This window comes from Schistocerca piceifrons, chromosome 5, assembly GCF_021461385.2.
Source record: "Schistocerca piceifrons isolate TAMUIC-IGC-003096 chromosome 5, iqSchPice1.1, whole genome shotgun sequence".
Taxonomy (NCBI): domain Eukaryota; kingdom Metazoa; phylum Arthropoda; class Insecta; order Orthoptera; family Acrididae; genus Schistocerca; species Schistocerca piceifrons.
The window spans coordinates 458,308,995-458,329,246 of NC_060142.1; the positions used below are offsets into that span (position 1 = coordinate 458,308,995).

The 20,252-nt window shown below is 42.7% G+C and overlaps 1 protein-coding gene and 1 non-coding gene across 2 annotated transcripts in view; one reads left to right on the forward strand and one right to left on the reverse strand.

Moving 5' to 3' along the window:
* The window catches only part of LOC124799068, a 109,477-nt gene that overhangs the window by 43,187 nt on the left and 46,038 nt on the right, over positions 1 to 20,252 (forward strand). The gene's annotated exons all lie outside the window — the stretch shown is intronic.
* Positions 19,986 to 20,060, reverse strand: Trnas-cga. The gene has a single exon. It is a non-coding gene; the product is annotated as a tRNA-Ser (tRNA).

Genomic DNA, 20,252 nt, shown 5'->3' on the forward strand with positions numbered 1-20,252 from the left:
CATATGGGCTGCACTCATATTCCCAGATCTACACTGCTGGCCACCGTAAATGCAACACCAAGGAAGACAAGAGGTAGCACAACAAAATTTATTTTGTAGATAACATGTTGACCAAGTATCAAATGATTACGTTTACAGACGTCTGTGACATGTGGTTCCTGCCAGAATCAGTAGCCAGAGTAGCCGCCATTGTTGGAGATCACCGCTGCCACACGTCTCGGCATTGAGTCAAAGAGACGTTGGATGTGTTCCTGGGGTACAGCAGTCCAAGCAGCTTCCACACGTTGCCAAAGATTATCTGTTGTGCCAGCTGGGGATGTAATCTGGGTCACTCGTTGAGCAACCATGGACCACATGTTTTCTATCGGCGAAAGATCCAGAGAACGAGCCGGCCAGGGAAGCACTTCAATCTGGTTATTGACGAAGAACCTTTGGACAATGCGTGCCACGTGTGGTCGCGCATTATGCTGTTGAAATATGGCTGTGGCCGAGCCCTGAAGGTAAGGAAGGACAACTGGCTCCAGCACCTCGGATATGTAGCGCCGGCTATTTAAAGTACCGGCAATGCGTACTAGAGGCGTGCGAGAGTAATATCCAATACCGCCCCATACCATAATACCCGGTGCAAGACCAGTGTGGCGGTGCATAATGCAGCTGTCCAGCATCCTCTCTCCACGGTGTCTCCACACTCGAATCCGACCATCGTGGTGCTGCAGACAGAAGCGTGCCTCGTCAGTAAAGACAACGTCATTCCATTCTGCCGTCCACATCCGTCTGTCATCACACCATTGGCGACGGAGACGTCTGTGCTTCTGCGTCAATGGTAGACGAAGCAATGGACGTCTTGCGGACAGACCACTCTGCTGTAAACGGCGTCGAATGGTACGCGCAGACACTGGATGATGCGTTACAGACGCAATGTGCTGTGCTATGGTTCGGGATGTCACTGAGCGATCCGTCACTGCCATGCGCACAATTTGCCTATCAGCACGTGCAGTGGTGCACCGAGGTGAATGCGATCGACCACGTCGGTCCGTCGTACCCTCCTGCATCCAACGGTCACATATCCGCAATACAGTTGTTTGGTTTCGTCCAACACGACTAGTGATTTCTCTGTATGATAATCCACAATCTCGGTAAGCCACTATCCTTCCTCTGTCGAACTCGGATATTTGATCAAACGATGTTCGCTGTTGTCTACGAGGCGTAACTGATCGTCTAGTGAAACAACCACAGGGTAAACACACGTGCCGAAAGTACACTCGTGATGTGCGTCTGCGCTGAAATTCTAATCAGTTGCATATCTCATCGCTGCAAACCCATGGTGTAAATTTCACTTGATTCGGATGCTTCCTTCAGGGTGTTGCATTTACAGTGGCCAGCAGTGTATCATATTGAATTCTGATGTCATAGTGCTGGTGACATCTGACAACCAAGCAAGGTGCTTCTATATCATCAAGTCCACCGTCTTGAATTCGATACTTCGCACAAGTGATCTACTTCTGCTATTTTGGATTTTCAACGAATTGGATTTTTTGAATTTCCCACTAGTTTTCACAAGGCTATAAGATGTGACATCGTAAGGAGAAGTGAACTATTTCTAATTTCTCACCATTTTTTAAGAATTTCTCACCATTTTATATATAGGACAACTGGACTACATGTGAGCGGGAGACAGCTGGGAGAATTTGACAGTGGTGTGGTGGAGGTGTGAGAGGCGAGAGGAGAAAGGGGGGACCTTCGCCTTAAGAGAGATTGGCAACAAAGTAGACTGCACCCTAGTGCCCACAAACCCACAACTCTGTATTACTCAGGATGACCACTGTTGACAGCTATTGCAGTGACCTGGAGAGAGGACCCATTTTTTCAATGTTTTGTAGAGGCACAGCAATGTTACTCCTGGCATAATCGTGTGGGGATCCAGCAGGTATGGCTTCAGGTCATGGTTGGTAGTGACTGAGGGAGCTCTGGCACAAGGGTGTATCATGGACATCCTGCGTCCTCGTGTGTTACCTCTCATGCAACAGTATCGTGGTGTCATTTTCCAACAGGACAATGCTTCTCCACACGTGAGACGTGTCTTTATGAACTGTCTGCATGATGTTGGGGTATTCCTTTGGTCTGCAAGACCGCAGATCTGTCCCCAACAGAATGAGTGTGCGTTCAGTTTGAATGTCAACTCTGTCTCAGGCCCACAATCCAGGATATGAAGGACCAGTTACAAAAGATGTGGGCCAACTTACCTGAGGAGAGGATACAACGGGTTTATGACACTCTTCCAAACTAAATCAGTGCACGAGTCCACCTTAGGGCAGTTTCAACGCCATACTGATAAGTGGGCTCTCACTGTGATGTTCTCTGCAAATTTGATTTGATATTGTAACATCAGATACCTTCTCAAACGGCGAAGTTACTTTTCGTTTCCTGCACCCCTTCTGCGTGATTCACGTTCTTTTGTGAGGCAGTGTGTATACTGAAGTCCACCGTGCACGAAGTGACGAGCATTTAGTTCTTTATTGAGCCAGTTCCCCCATTTTATGGTCTCAAACCCTTCCATGGACCTGCGTGGTAGGTGCCTCCCACTTAATAAAACAATTAAGATTTCCAGTAGACACTGCGCCGTAGCCAGTAATTTATTAACTCGCCAACGTTACATGTGGACGTACCTTTTTTTCTTTCTTTTTTTTCATTATTGTTCTCACTCAATTGATGTGGTTCAAAATGAATTTCTCTCCTGTGCTAACCCCTTCGTCTCAGAAGAGCACTTACCGTTGTAAATTTTTGTTCGGTAGGTTCCAGTCTCTGTCTTCCCCCACAGTGCATACCCTCTACTGTACCTTCAAGTATTATGGAAGTTTTTTTTTTTTACAAATTAACGTATGTCCTGTCACAATGCCCATTCTTTTTGTAAATGTTTCTCACATGTCCTCTTCTTGGTGGTTTTGCGGAGAGCCTCCTCTATCAAATTGGCTCTGAGCACTATGGTACTTAACTTCTTAGGTCATCAGTCCCCTAGAACTTAGAACTATTTAAACCTAACTAACCTAAGGACATCACACATACCCATGCCCGAGGCAGGATTCGAACCTGCGACCGTAGCGGTCGCGTGGTTCCAGACTGTAGCGCCCAGAACCGCTCCGCCACCCCGGCCGGCGAACCTCCTCTATCCCTGTCTTCTCAGTTCACGTAATGATCAACATCCTTCTATAGCACCACATCTCAAATGTTTCGATTGTCTTTTTTTTTATATTTCTCCACAGATTGTAATTCACTTCCTCATAAAATTGTGCGCCAACAATTTTTTACTCAAACTAAGGCCGATGTGATATGATTATCCCTCATTGGCCCAAAATGCACACTTTCTGTATCATAGTCTTTCTTTAATGTCTTTTCTTCGTACGTCATGGAATATTTTGTTTCCAAGGTAGCAGGATGCCTCACTTTGCCTACTTCGTGGTCACTAGTTTGATGCTGACGTTTATTGATAATCTCATTTCCACTCCTCCTCATTGTTTGTATCCTCCTTCATTTTCCATTCAGTACATAGGGCTTGCTCATTACACTGTTTCATTCAGTACCTCCTGCAATACTTCCTGTCTTTCACTGATGATAATAATTTCTTCAGCGACTCTTATGATTGATATCCTTTCACTCAGACTTTTAATATCACGTCCAAGCTTCTCTTTTATTTCTGTCACTGCTAGACTGAACAGCAGAGACGAAAGAATACATCCCCGTTGAACACCCTTTCTAACCCGCGCACATCATTCTTGGTCTTCCACTCTTAATTTTCGTCTTGGTTCCTGTACATTTTGTATATTACTGGACCTGTCGCTCTATTTTGAACCTACTTTCCGTCGCATTTTTGAACACCTTACATCATTTTACATTGTCGAACGCTCCTTCTATTCCTGTGAATGTGACTTGATTTTTCTTAAGTCTTGCTTTCCTTATTCAGTAAACGTTAGCATTGCTTCTCTGGTTCCTTCATTTTTCCTAAAGCCAAAGTGATCGTCGTCTTACGGATCCTCCACTTCCCTTCCAATTCTTATGTACATTACTCTTGTCAGTGACTCCGATACAAAAGACGTTAACCTGATAGTAATATTGAAGCAACTCAGAGTCTTGCACCTAGATTTGACACCGGCAAGTATCACGGAATTTATTTATGAACTTCAATTATAGTCCCTGAAGAAAGGAAAAGGTTCTTTTCGTGAAACACTAATGAGAAATATTTTCATGTTTTCGCACCGCAATATGTGATCCACTAAATTGGAGCCGCATAAACTGTGGTTTTTGTTCATCTAATATTTCGGTCATACACCTTTCGGCTATTTCAGAGTGAGTCGACAGACTACAGTGATCGTTCCGCCGTTTTAAAACACAGATGTACTTCTCTGGCATTTGTGTATCTGTGGTTTGAAACGATGAATCGAGTACTTTAGCCTTAGTCTGTCGGCTCCCTATAAAGACTGCAGGAAGACATACGGCCTAAATATTAGGAGAAGAAATAGTTAGTGGAACAACTGTTGAGACAGTTTGACGACGTATCTTATTACCAACAACATACTTTCTGCTCAAGGAAAGCGAAGACAAGAGAAATCGGTGCCGTTGTGTAAGCGTAGTCGTCTTTATTTGCGATTGGGATGGGAAACTAATGGTACGAGTTATTCTCCGCCATTCACCACAAGGTGGTTTGCGGAGTGTCTGTGTACAATTAGATTCGGATTGTGCGATAGTTCTCGTTATTACCTGTCACGCTATCTTCCGCATTGTGTGTACGATATTTTTCCAAAAGCCTGTTGGTATGTCTTCGGACTCAAAAATGCTACAATCTAACTTGAGTAGTCGATTTGTTGCTACTTTCGTTAATGAGTTTTCAAGTTACGAAGAATATTCTCTAGGCCTTTCGCCTTATTTGAACTCAACGCTTCCAGAGGTCGGTGAAACTCTGTGTCTAATACTGGGTCCCTTATTTTTTTCTGTATCGACTCTCATTCCATTTGTTACGTCATCAGGGAGTTTCTTCTCTTCGTAGAAGCCTCCTGTGTACCCTTCCACCTATTCAATTTCTCATCTGAGTTTAACAGTTGGATTTCTCTTGCACTCTTAACAGTTATGCCTTTGCTTTAAGTTTACTCAAAGTTGTATCTACTTATCGGTATGCTGAGTAAATCCTTCGGGCGACCAGTTGTTTTACCAATTCTTCACTTTCTTGGTCACTGTCCGCTCCAAAAAATTTTTTATATGTTCGAATACTGCTATACTTGGAGCAGTAACCTCCTAACTTTTGCTCTCAGTTAAAGACTCTATATGGTGTGAGATCAACTCAGAGTTTATGAAAATTCTCGAGGGCGTAAATTGTACGTAGGACGAATGTCACCTAACATCAACTTGCTGAGAAGTATAAGGAAAACATTATTTTCCCCTAGATGTTGAAACTACAGTGCCCAAAACGTAACACTGTGTTGGACTGCGTCCAAGTACATGATTACTAAACAAAGCACAATGATCACTAATAAGCGTATCTGTAATTTTAAGCAAACTTTAACACGATGGTTTCAAAATAGAACTTCTGTATGCTCTACAAGTCCTTACGCACTGGCATGTCGCAATTCTGCTTTTATACAGTTCTGATAAATAGTATCACAAGTTTATAGTAGTGTAAATTCGTGATTTTGTTTCCTTTACGGTATACGCTCCTCACTGCTAGATTGTGTTTGACATTACAATACTGTGAAAATTTCAGCTCTTCTTTTTGAATATACAGACATGTTTCACTTACTGTTTCCAAACTGCTCCATACCAGTTGGCACTCGGTATCCATATAGCCCAACCATTCAAGAATTGGTCAGCTGATGAGGTTTTTCTGGCATTGTAAGATTGTGCAGTTGCAAGTGCTTTATCTTATGTAGGTTCATTTATTGTTTGATTTAATATTAGTTTAATTAAAACGCTGTATTATACTGTCTTTTTTTTAAACAGTGAATCTGAAGATTATGTTATTGAAAAGGATCAGGTTTAAACCATGAAAAAAAGAAAGTTGTGCAAGATTGTACCTGAGTGTACACTCACTTGTCTTGTTTTGTCCGAAGAAGTGGGATATGTTTATGTAATAACTTATTACGTCAATGACCGCACTACTAATCAACAAACTACTGTTTTCAAGAGTTTATTACACTTCTTCAGGTGTGATAGTTGATCCGCAAACAGATTCGTCGTGATATGTAAGTCGAGGTATTTCGTTAACTATCATAAAATAGAGTGTGGTGACAAGTGTCATTGTACAGAGATGTGTACGTATGCAGATCGCGGTAGTATCTCACACACAATGTATGAAAGGGCAGTGTATTAGCGGAGCTCTCAGTTGTACTCAGGTGACCCCTGTCAAAAGGTTCCCGAATGGTTATGGCCGCACGACGGTATTTCACAGACTTTGATGGCAGAATAGTGTTGGAGCTAGAGGCATGGGACATTCAGTTTCGGAAAGCGATACGAAATTCAGATCTATAGTGTCAATAGTGTGCCGATAATATCAAATTTCAGACATTACCTTCCACCACAGGCAACTCAGTGGTCGACGACCAAGAGCAGCGGCGTTTGCCTAGAGTTGCAAGAGCTTATAGACAAGCAAAACTGCTTGAAATAACCGGAGAAATCAATGTGGGACGTACGACGAACGTATCCCTCAGGACAGTGTGGCAAAATTTGGTGTTAATGGGCTGTGGCAGCGGACGACCGAGGCGATTGCCTTCGCTAACAGCACTACGTGGTCTGGGCTCGTGACCACATCGATTTGAACCCAGACGACTGGAAAACCGTGACCTGGTCAGGTGAGTCCTGATTTCAGTTGGTAAGAGCTGGTGATAGGGTTCGAGTGCGTCGCAGATCCCACGAAGCCCTCAACCCAAGTTGTCAACACGTCACTGTGCAAGGCGGTGGTGACTCCATAATGGTGTGTGTTGTTCAGTTGGAATGGACGGCGGTCCAACAGAACCGATCATTGAGTTGAAGTGGCTATGTTAGACTTCCTGGATACCATTTTCAGCCATTCACTGACTTCAAGTTCCGAAACAATGGTGAAATTTTTATGGATGGCAATGCGCCTGTCACCGGGCACAGTTGTTCTCACTTGGTCTGACGAACATTCTGGGCAACTGGAGCTAATTATTTGGCTACCCAGATCCCCCGACATGAACCTCACAGAACTTTTATGATCGAGAGGTCAGTTCGTGCACGTAATCTTGCACCGGCAACACTTTCGCATTGATGGACGACAGAAAAGGCAGCATGACTCAATATTTTTTGCAGGGGACTCGTAACGACTTGTTGACTCCATGCCCAGTCGAGTTGCTGCAGCACGCCGACCAAAGGAGGTCTGACACGATACTGGGGACTATCACATGACTTATGTCACCTCAGTGTGTCTAAGTGAACAATGCGTCATGTCATAATATGGTAAAAGAAACAGTTCCACAATGTTCAGAATGAGTATAACTTGAGTTTATATAACACGACGAATCTGTTGCTAGAGTAATTATCACACCTGACCGAGGAATAAATTTCCGAAACTAGTAATGCGACTATTTGTAGTAATTAGGTGACCTTGACTTAATAACTTATTGTATAAATATTGAAACTTCCTGGCAGATTTAAACTGTGTGCCGGACCGAGACTCGAACTCGGACCGTTGCCTTTCGCGGGCAAGTGCTCTACCAACTGAGCTACCCAAGCACGACCGACGCCCCGTCCTCACAGCTGTAATTCCATCAGTTCCTCGTCTCCTACCTTCCGAACTTCACACAAGCTCTCCTGCGAACCTTGCAGAACTAGCACTCATGGAAGTCCTGGAGTGCTAGTTCTGCAAGGTTCGCAGGAGAGCTTGTGTGAAGTTTGGAAGGTAGGAGACGAGGAACTAATGGAATTACAGCTGTGAGGACGGGACGTGAGTCGTACTTGGGTAGCTCAGTTGGTAGAGCACTTGCCCGCGAAAGGCAAAGGTCCCGAGTTCGAGTCTCGGTCCGGCACACAGTTTTAATCTGCCAGGAAGTTTCATATCAGCGCACACTCCGCTGCAGAGTGAAAATTTCATTTCATTATAAATATTGATGAGGTCGCATGTTGCCATTCCACTTATGCCAGTTCTTGAAATGTTTGGAGATGCTCTGCACAGATATAAATACAGAAAAAGCTGCCTATTACGCAACGAAAAAGGGACAGAACTGCCATCGTAACGGCTTGTAAAAACCAGGAAGAGCACGCAGCGGCGACTGGTGGCGTTGCAATGCGTAGGTGCAGCGGCAGTTAGTGCTACGTAATAGAATGCGTCTTCGCCCACTTGCCAGTCTCGTGCGTGAAACTGCCTTAATGGCGAGCGCCACTAACTCATACGTAGCGGCTAAAGGCTCTCACTAAATCCTGCGGCCTGATTTGTGGCTGCAGCTAATGAGCACGTTTAGGCTGCTGGCTACCCGGCAGTGCGGAGCGGAGCGGCGCCCATAGGCGCTGGCGCTGGCGGTGGCTGACCCGGATATGTGGAGCGCCGGGCGGCGCCGCTCCACGGCAGCACCCGCGGCGGTCCGGAGGCGCCACACAGACAGCGGGCACCTGCTGTGGAGCGAGCGGGTGGGCGGGGGTGGGGGCACAACAACGTCTGTCACGTCACGACTATTGCAATGTGTAACAAACCGAGTACTTACCACGTCTCTGCCAGAAACGTGATAAATTCTAGCCGTCAGGGGGCGCGCCATCACAGCTAGCGTAGTGTGACTAACTCTTCCGTATTTCTCGGGATCTCCCATATTACAGCGACTTTTTTTTTAATCTTCCCAGCTCCGTTAGTGACCGCCTGTTTCTCCCGTATATTTCGTCAGTGATGGCTGTTCTGAGAATGAGGGCTATTCAGAAAGTAGGGAACGTTTCCGTCTGACGCCGCTAGGCTCTCTTCGTTCGTGTATACACTACTGGCCATTAAAATTGCTACATCACGAAGATGACGTGCTACAGACGTGAAATATAACCGACAGGAAGAAGATACTATGATACGCAAATGATTAGCTTTTCAGAGCCTTCACACAAGGTTGACGCCGGCGGCGACACCTACAACGTGCTGACATGAGGAAAGTTTACAACCGATTTGTCATACACAAACAGCAGTTGACCGGCGTTGCCTGGAGAAATGTTGTTGTGATGCCTCGTGTAAGGAGGAGAAATGCGTGCCATCACGTTTCCGACTTTGATAAAGGTCGGATTGTAGCCTATCGCGATTGCGGTTTATCATGTCGCGACATTGCTGCTCGCGTTGGTCGAGATCCACTGACTGTTAGTAGAATATGGAATCGGTGGGTTCAGGAGGGTATTATGGAACGCCGTGCTGGATCGCAACGGCCTCGTATCACTAGCAGTCGAGATGACAGGCATCGTATCCGCGTGGCTGTAACGAATCGTGCAGCCACGTCTCGATTCCTGAGTCAACAGATGGGGATGTTTGCAAGAAAACAACCATCTGCACGAACAGTTCCACGACGTTTGCAGCAGCATGGACTATCAGCTCGGAGACCATAGCTGCGGTTACCCTTCACGCTACATCACAGACAGGAGCGCCTGCGATGGTGTACTCAACGACGAACCCGGGTGCACGAATGGCAAAACCTCATTTTTTCGGGTGAATACAGGTTCTGTTTAGAGCATCATGGTGGTCGCATCCGTGTTTGGCGACATCGCGGTGGACGCACATTGGAAGTATGTATTCGTCATCGCCATACTGGCGTATCACCCGGCGTGATGGTATGGACTGCCATTGGTTACACGTCTCGGTCACCTCTTGTTCGCACTGACGGCACTTTGAACAGTGGATGTTACATTTCAGATGTGTTACGACCCGTAGCTCTACCCTTCATTCGATCCCTGCGAAACCCTACATTTCAGCAGGATAATGCACGACCGCATGTTGCAGGTCCTGTACGGGCCATTCTGGATACAGAAAATGTTCGACTGTTGCCCTGGCCAGCACATTCTCCAGATCTCTCACCAATTGAAAACGTCTAGGTAATGATGGCAGAGCAACTATCTCGTCACAATACGCCACTCACTACTCTTGATGAACTGTGGTATCGTGTTGAAGCTGCATGGGCAGCTGTACCTGTACACGCCATCCAATCTCTGTTTGATTCAATGCCCAAGCGTATCAAGGCCGTTATTACGGCCAGAGGTGGTTGTTCTGGGTACTGATTCCTCACGATCTATGAACCCAAATTGCGTGAAAATGTAATCACATGTCAGTTCTAGTATAATATATTTGTTGAATGAATACCCGTTTATCATCTGCATTTCTTCTTGGTGTAGCAGTTTTAATGGCCAGTAGTGTAATTTGGTATGTGGTTGGTCGGCAGCTCAGACGGCATCCATCCGTGACAGTGGGAACGTCTCTCCGCATCTATTTTTTTCGATATTCCAATTTGAAATGTGCGCTGCAATCGAAAACTCTGCCAGTTGTGAGGTGCGGTCTGTGATAAAACATTTAGAAATTTATCGTGAAGTTGAAATGGTTCAAATGGCTCTGAGCACTATGCGAGTTAACTGCTGAGGTCATCAGTCGCCTAGATCTTAGAACTAATTAAACCGAACTAACCTAAGGACGGCACACACACCCATGCCCGAGGCAGGATTCGAACCTGCGACCGTAGCGGTCGCTCGGTTCCAGACTGCAGCGCCTAGAACCGCACGGCCACTCCGGCCGGCCTATCGTGAAGTGTGCGAAGTGTACGGAAACAACGTAATGAGAGAATGTTCCGTCCGTAAATGCTGCATTCGGTTTAAAAATGGACGAATCAACGTTCATGATGAAGAGAAGAGTGGACGCCCGAGCATTGTGACTGACGATCTTGTCACTGAAGTTGATGAAACGATTCGTGAAAACCATCGCTTCACAATAACGGAGCTTTCTTTTCCACAAGTTTCATGGACTTTGTTGTTTGAAACTGTCACTCAAAAGCTAGGCTACCACAAATTTTGTGCACGATGGGTGCCCAAAATACTTACAGAGCACCATAAAGAACAGCGAATGTTGGCAACGTTGACATTTCTGGAGGCCTTCAACAAACATGGTGATTCCTTACTGGATCGAAACGTAACCGTTGACAAGATTTGGGTGAAACACGTCAGTTGCGAGACAAAATTGCAGTCCATGGACAGGGGGCACACAAGGTCCCCCCAAAAGAAAATGTTTACAAACCTTTTCAGCAAGGAATTTGAGGGTGACAGTGTTTTGGGATAGGCAAGGTGTGATTCCTACTGATTTTCTCGAACGTGGACCAACCATAAATTCTGCCCGGTATTGTCAAATTTTGCACAGCCTTAGAAGAGCAGTTCAAAAGAAAGGCCGAGAAAAGCTGACGTCCAAAATTTTGTTTTTTGATGACAATGACCGACCTCACACGGCAAACCGCACTAAAGGACTCCTTAATTCATTCACATAGGAAATTTTCCCTCGTCCGCCCTACAGCCCCGATCTTGCACCAAGCGACTTCCACTTGTTTCCCAAGATGGAGAACCGGCTTGCAACGCAGCGCTTTGATGACGGCGCGGAACTCCAGGCGGGCGTGACTCACTGGCCAAAGTCTCCGGCGGCAGAATTTTGCGACAAAGGTCTTTCAGAACTTGTCCACGGCTATGATAAGTGCCTCAATGTGTTTGGTGACTATGTGGAAAAGTGGTATGTCAGTCGCTCTTTCAGGTACATATATTAAAATGTATTTTGTGTAAATAGTCTTTTTTTAATGCCAAAAAGTTCCCTACTTTCTGGATAGCCTTCGTATTAATCCTGCGAAGCACTGTCGATAGTTCATATTCCTTGACCTATACATCTCGAAAATGGTTCATATAATAATTGGTATTATTGTCGACATAGTCTTCCTTCTAGTCGAGGTTCTTCGGAAAGACGATGACCTGGCTCAAGGAAATTCGAGTAGCGGCGAGAAACAACATAAGCTACGAGTCTAGTGGAGTCGTGAGAGGAGGGAATGTTTACTGTAGCTGTGCAGCTCAAATTCATTGTGACTAAATCTCCGTTACATAACCTTAAAATCATAGGTCAGATTTTGGTCATCTCCCTTAAAACCATGATCGCCTGTTAGTCGCTCTAGTTAGAGAAAACTGTTAAAATAAATTGGTGACACTTTTAGCGAGTTTCTCTGAGCTCTAGCCCGCCGTAGTTAAACAGAAACACCAAATCAACACTGTATCTATTCGCACAAGCAGTGTACGAAATCGGCCTGCACTTGAATCTGTTTCAAATTTTCTATTACGAGGGTGCTGTGTGATCGTATTGAATTTGCAACCCAATTGAGGTGCATCAGGGAGACGTCACGTTTCCTGGGACTGTTCTCGAATCATACATACTATGAATCATCAGACTCAAATTGCCATGGTACGCAAGTTGTTTCAAAGTTCCCAGACACAATAGGTATAAAATTTCAAATAATTTGATACATTAGTAGCCCTATGTCTTATACCAAAAACGAAGATATATCATTACCTGATAGCAAATATAGCTTTTCAAAACTTTTTAAAACTTTTCACGAGTCAGTAAACAGAATAAACCAAGGATACAAGTTTCACATATTACTAAATTTTACGTGTTATCCTCCTATTCGCTTACCACTTTTTCAGTCTTTATTTCGCTATGTACACTTCAAAAAGTCCAATGCTGTTCAGCTACAAAATAATATATCTGTTGTAAAAATTTCTTGAGCCTTTTTTGTTCTGCGTACAATCAAAAAATCTGTTTCCTAGATTTGTTCCTTCTATTTCCGCTGGTGCTCTCTGCTGGCAGTTACTATTAACTTCCGCCTTTGTTGTTTCGTATTGTTCATAAAGCGTAACTCTGTTTTTGAAAGCAGCGTCTTACCTCAACAAAAAGAATTCGAATCCTGTTACGGTACAAAATACACTAGAGGAAAGAAAAAATAGTGAAAGAAAAAGTAATGGGTCCGGTATTTCCTGACAGTTTAGTGTCATAGGAAACAGGAAGGCACACGAGAGACAGTTCTGGCTTTATTCTTGATCAGTAAGCTGTCTCAGACATTTCGCAGATGATGGGGCTATCTGAAATGAACTACTGTCTGAATAGTAATCGGATACACCAAAGATTTGTAAGTGGTGCAAAGATGGCCTACTTCCTTTAAATGTTTTTTATGTCCCAGTTACACAATAAACAACTCTCAACTGGATTCAATCAACCGTTACATGTACCCGGTGCATCAGTTTATTGGGATATGAAACGGAATGATTACGTAGGCACAGTCGGAAGTAAAGAAGGTGGCACGTTTCGTTTCGTTGGTAGAATAAAATTTAATCAGCCTACAAAGGAGACTGTTTACAAAACACTCATGAATTTCATCCTAGAATACCACACAGATCTGTGGGATCTGTGTCAAATGGGAATAACGGGGAATACTGAACGTAAACAGAGCGGGGCAGCACGAGTGGTCACAGTGTTGTTGGCCAGTGAGAGAGTGTCAGTGAGGTGCTCAAGAAACTGAACTGCCAAACGCTTGAAGGTAGACGCAAACTATCCTGAGAAAGTCTACTGATAAAATTCCAGGAACCGGATTTAAGTGATGAATCTAGGAATATTGTATAACGACGAAAGTATCGCTTTCATGCGGATTTAGAGAACAAGATTAGACAAATTACAGAGTATACAAATGCATTTAAAGAACCATTGTCCCCAAAATCCATTCATAAATGGAACGGCAAGCAGGCCTAATAAGTTTTACAAATCTAAGTACAAGCAGCCACTTTCACTTTCACAGTGGATCTCATTGTATGAGAGGCCTTCAATAAAGAATGCAACACATTTCTTTTTCTGAAAGCAGGCTGGTTTTATACAGTATTCCAACACACATTGTTATTCCCCATTCTTTTGGTTACAAAATCCTACTTTTCAACAAAATCTCCGTTCAGTGCGACGGCCTTACGCCACCTTACTTACAAGGCTTGCCTGCCTTAATGGTACCAATTTACTGGTCGACATAAGAGCCAACGTCTTGCTGCATCCATAATCTTCCCATCACCCAAGAACTGCTTAACGCGGAGTGCATCCTGCATTGGGCCAAACAGATGGAAGGCGAAAGGTGTGAAATCCAGTGCATGAGAAAGAGCAGTCCAAAGAAGTTCTGTGTGCTCTTCTCGAGTGCGCAGACTTGTGTGAGACTGGCGTCGTTGAGTAGGAGAAGTCCGTTGATTGCGATAAGTCGATCACCTCGAATGGGAGTGTCGGCACGTTTCAACACTGCAGGAGTCACAACTGCGTGCGGGAGGCCGACTCTCAGGTGATCGGACAGTTCTGCGATGATAACGGACGCCTCTCCCAATGACTCAACGTGCTTCTGTTGGCTGCCAGATCTCCGTAAACATTCTGCAAGCGCCTATGAATATCTGCGATGCTCTGTGTTTTCGCGAAAAGAAACTAAGTGTCATCTTCTGCTTGTAACGCATCTCCGTTGCAGACGCCACTTTGAAAGTTACGTATAGCACCGCCACCTATCGGAACTTCATGAAACTATAGGGACTGAAGCAGGAATATTGTACAATGTAGAACAACAAACTCCACATTTTTTCAACCGAAATTGACCGAGAAAAAGGAAAGTGTCGCATTACTTATTGAACGCCCCTCGTATGTCAATGTACATTGTTTGCAGAGTGTGGATTTAGGTGCAGACGCAAGAAAAGAACTATAAAAACTGTTCAACAATGTAAAGCGGTGTAATATATCTGCAACAGTCAGAAACAGACGAATAGGAAAGCGCAAGACAGGTACTAAGCTCGCATAACAAAATATTTGTCATCCCTTTAAAAGAGAACTCTGGTCGCTTTGGAGCGCTCCACCTGGTGTATAACTGGTACCAATCATACAAAGTGAACCACGACAAATGGTAAATTTTCATTTTACTAGCGTAAATTTACATCCATATAACATGTCATTACTGAAAAGTGAAAGACAAGTTTATTTCTTAAAAGTACTTCACGCCAATACCTTTTACCATTGACGATGCGTTGCAGAAAACGTTCGCGTAAGCCCCCCAGAATGTTCTCAATCATTTCTTGAGAAACAGCATCTGTCTGTTCCGGGATTGTGGCTGTCATCACATCAGAATTATGGAATCGCCATTAAAAATCATTTGTTCTTGAGATGATCTCACAGAAAAAAAATCACCATCCATAAAGGACCTTTCAGGCTGGCAGTCTGCAAAGAAAAGGGCAGCAAAAGGAAGACTTGTGAACGAAAATCGAATGTAGATGTGTTTAGTTTCACAGATATAAATTCTGCTAAACTCAAAATGATCCGATCGCTGACGTTACGGACTCAGTGATTCGCTATAATTCCCCGTTGAATGGCGATGTCAATGTCTACAGTATTTTGTTTTCTCATTCAGCTCTAACGCATATGGGGGTTGTGCGTTTGCGTGAATTCTAGAACCAAACATACAAAGCACTGACATGGCATTTAGTACAAAATGCAATAGGAACACAGTGTCATGTAGTTAAGGTTTCTGAAAAACTAGTTTCTTTACAGATTGTACGTTTAACAAAAGTTCTACTTTTCTTTATAATGGCATTTTACTGAAGTCACGCATAGGTCACTTAACACATTGATAAAGAAAATATTAAATTCACGACTTAATGTTAATACCTGCAATTTTAATTGAGCTCAGGACTATTTAGGCAAATATATGCGCTCCATCTGGGCGTAGTCGACAGGAAACACGAGAAAATTGTGCGGGCCCTGTAGACATTAACACTTTGCAGATGGATTATATTATTAACTGAAAAACGAAAAGCATGGTATACTTTACAGATTTTAAAAGTGTTGATCACAGTTTTCTTTTTAAAGGCAATTTGTCTTAATGCGTTATTTAGTAATACTGACATAATTTTTGACAGTTTATGTTCTGGCTGTTGAAATTCATCCTTTATGACAAATTTTTCAGGGTCAGTTTTTTTAAGTACTGTTGTGTAGAGTCTTCATGGTATGACACACAAAGAGGTGGTACTAGAAGGATGATTATAGTTATATTCTTTTTTACAACAATAAGCGTTGAAAATCATGAGGTGCTACACTGAATGAATGGTTCGATGCTTCTATAGTCGATAACCAGGTGTGATGGACCCAGTAGTAAAGTACAGGCGACGTTGTCGGCTGTAATGGTACACGTTTTAGTGACCAGGCTCCTGACAGAAAGGCGTCGGCCGGATCGATAGGCAAGAAGTCTTAACTTGGTTCTCGTTGCATACCCGGGTTGACTCAGAGGGTTCTGTGTTACAAGGTTAGATGAAACAATTATACTCTGGAATTATTACTGCATATTGTACGGTCTACATACGTTCTATTGAAAGGAATTTTTCGTTAGGCTACTAGTAAACTCTTTACTTGTATAGACATAACCAAAAATTAATTTATCGAGTGAGGCGACGCAGTGGTTAGCACACTGGACTCGCATTCAGGACGGCGGCTCAGTCCCGCGTACGGCCATCCCGAGTTTGGTTTTCTGTGATTTCCTTAAATCGCTTTAGGCATATGCCCGAATGGTTCCTTTGAAAGGGCACAGCCTACTTCCTTCCCCATCCTTCCCTAATCCGATGAGACCGATGAACTCGCTGTCTGGTCACCTCCCTCAAATCAACTCAATCCAAAATTAATTTAATATATCAGGTGGATCCGTGTTTAGCATGGGGTGATCCCTTCATCTTTCACCTGCAACACATCCTTCATTGTTCAATGACGATGTTTAAACTACTTAAGTTTATGGAAAAAAAGTTCATAGAGTCGAAATAACTCTTGTAATTAGTGTCACTACGTGCATGAGGTGAGTGGCTCTGCTCGTGAATTTGATATTGACATTGACGGCGCGCCCAGTAGTTGCTACGACAATCGGATCCGGGACCCAAGCCGCAGGATAGTTAGCTTCTCCACTGCGTCGTTGTGATTCTAACGCGTTGAACCTCTTGAGTTCTTAATGTGGGCGTAAGTGTGTGACAAGTAGTTCCATCTCACGCGAGGATAATTTCACTCTCTTGTTGCCCGGTACCAGAAATGAATAGCAGATTCCTGAATTCATCCAAGGTGAGTGCAAATTTTTATCGTAGAGCTACCGTTGGCGTTTACGTTTTTATTGCCCATGCTAGCTTACATGACTAATGTTAATAATTACATGGTTCTGAATGGTACGTTATAGTAACATGATATGTTAGTTATTTGCACCAAAAAAATAAAAAAGATAACTTAAGCTAAACTTTTCTGTATTGTCCTCCGAAAACTGGAAAACACAAAGATATAATTCTTACACATAAACAGACTCTTCTCATAGAAGAGTCAACTGATGCAGATACATTAATGTCTTTCTTTTCTTCACCAAAGGTGCTAATCTTTCAAACAGAGCCATTTCATCTCTGTCACATGACCAAAAGAAAAATTTCTCGTTCAGTTCATGAGTTATCGTATCTACCTCATTTATCACCACAACACGTAGATTCTGTTCATGCTGAGTTCACACTAACACTCGAGTGCCTTTTGCCATACGTTCTTAATGACTACTATTTACATTTATATGTCGGTAAGTGTCAGTACAATGCCTCGCAAACAATTCAGTCGATAAATAACTAGTAAGTGTGTAACCTCCCCACAGTAAAATTATATGAATAATATTCACATTTAGTGTAACCTCTCAACAGTTAAAGTTCCGAAACCTCCCAACAGTAAAAAATATAACCATAACATTGACATTTAGCGTAACCTAACAACAGATAAATTCTGTAGCCTACCAATAATACAATGTGATTAACCTCTCAATAAAATTGTCGCTCACTTATAACCTTTCAATAATGACTGTGAATTTAAACTGGTAAATTTAGAACGTCAGCAGTGCTGCGTCATGGCCCTGAAAATTCGTTCTGAATAAATTGAAAAATCTTGCCTCAATTAGGTCGCCGGATAACGCGTATATATTTGCTCCTATAAGAAATTTTTCTGGCGCAGCTCTGTGCAATGCTGCCCAATAGATTTGTCATGTATAAAAAAAAAACAACTGATTTTTCCTTTCAATAATCGGGATGACCAAGGATTGGAGAAATTTAAATTGAAATGAATGATTGCCAAAAGTTAGTTTTTATGAGAAAGATTATTATTAAGAGATTTTTTTAAACATTTACATGGGACTTGATATAACAATACTACATATGCGCGAGGCTGCATTTACCTTATACTACAACGCTCAGGCTCCACCATCGCTCCACCACGACTGGCCCAGCCAACACGATACACCAGACTGCTAGCTACTACTTACTCCTACTGCTACACAGTTCCTGCTGCAGTCAACACTGCTCTTTGGTCTCAGATTCTCTTATAGCTTACATATCGCAGGCAGCGCGTGAGCAATCCATCGAAATTACATCTGCTCGAGCGCGCTAGCAACAAATTCCTTAATCATGGACCTCTTACATAATCCTCCACTGGGGGGGGGGGGGGGGGGGGGGCAAAAATTTGGCAGTGAGTCAATTGGACTTGCCATGAGCAACAAATTTTTCTATAATCTATTTAATTAAGTAAGTCTACAGTCACAGAGTATATACATTATTGATAAGTGCAGAACATATTAAGAAATGAAATAGAGTGCACACGCACTGAGTTCAGAACATATTAAGAAATGACACAATGTATACGCAATGAATACAAAATATATTAACAAATAACATAAAGTGCACACGCACTGTATAAGTCTTTAGCATTTTTACAAGAACTGAAAACATAAACAAATGAAATAAAGTGCACACGCACTGTAAAAGTCTTTAGCATTTTACAAGAACTGGATACATTAAGAAAAGAAATAAAGTGCACACGTACTGTAAAAGTCTTTAACATATTTAGGACAACTGATCATATTAACAAATGAAATGAAGTGCACACGCATTGTAAAAGTCTTTAGCACTTTTTTTACAAGAGCTGAATACATTAACAATTGAAAAAGTGCACATGCACTGTAAAAGCCTTTAGCAATTTACAAGAATTTAAACATATTGCGAAATGAAATAAAGTGCAAATGCACTGCATAAGTCTTTACCATTTCACAAGAGCTAGGAAAGGTATGGGAAGGATAGCACAGTGGGTTGCACGTAGCTGTGCTGAAAGTCCATATCTTTCTACAGAGGCACAACACCAAATGAGACAGTCTGAAGTTCTCTTCCTAAAGTATTTATCAGTGTGGCCAAGACACTAAAATGTTACATTAATATTGTATGTTATCATTTTGGTAATACATTAGGTACACCAAATAGTAGGAGCATAATAACATCTCCATCGTTCAAGGTGGTGGACAGTTTGATTTGTCGACACCACATTCTTGTAGAATCTGTACTCTTGCATCAACGTTGAATTAGTGCAAAAACCAAATATAGTGCTCCATGATCATGATGATGGACAGGACATACGGATATTGCAGTAACTGCTGGTAATTAGGTCAGAAGGTGAAGGACATTATGTCTTATGCTAGTCATCATTGAGAATTACATTAGTGTATCAACCGATTTGAATAATTATTGGCACTCATTGGTTAGTTACTAAACATTTCTGTACTATGTATGGAGTATTACAGAACATAACTCATAATTCATCTCATCACAGTAATTATTACAGAACATTATTCATAAGTCATCTAATTACAGTAATTAGTGGCATCATCAGTCTTCTCATTACAGTAATCATTGGTATAACATTTATAGAGTACAACAAAATATTATTTACAGAAATTATTGGCATAGCATTTATGCATAAGTCATCATATTACAGTAATCAGTGGCATTCATTGGCCAGTTACTAAACATGTAGCAAGTATTGGGTATTACAAAACACTATTCATAACTCAGAATTAGATTTTCACTCTGCAGCGGAGTGTGCGCTGATATGAAACTTCCTGGCAGATTAAAACTGTGTGCCCGACCGAGATTCGAACTCGGGACCTTTGCCTTTCGCGGGCAAGTGCTCTACCAACTGAGCTACCGAAGCACGACTCACGCCCGGTACTATTCATAACTCATCTCATTGCAGTAATTATTGGCATTCATTTATACAGTATAACAAAATATTATTAAGAACTCATATCATTGAAGTAATTATTGGCATTCATTTATACAGTATAACAAAAATATTATTAAGAACTCATGTCATTGCAGTAATTATTGGCAGTCATTGGCCAGTT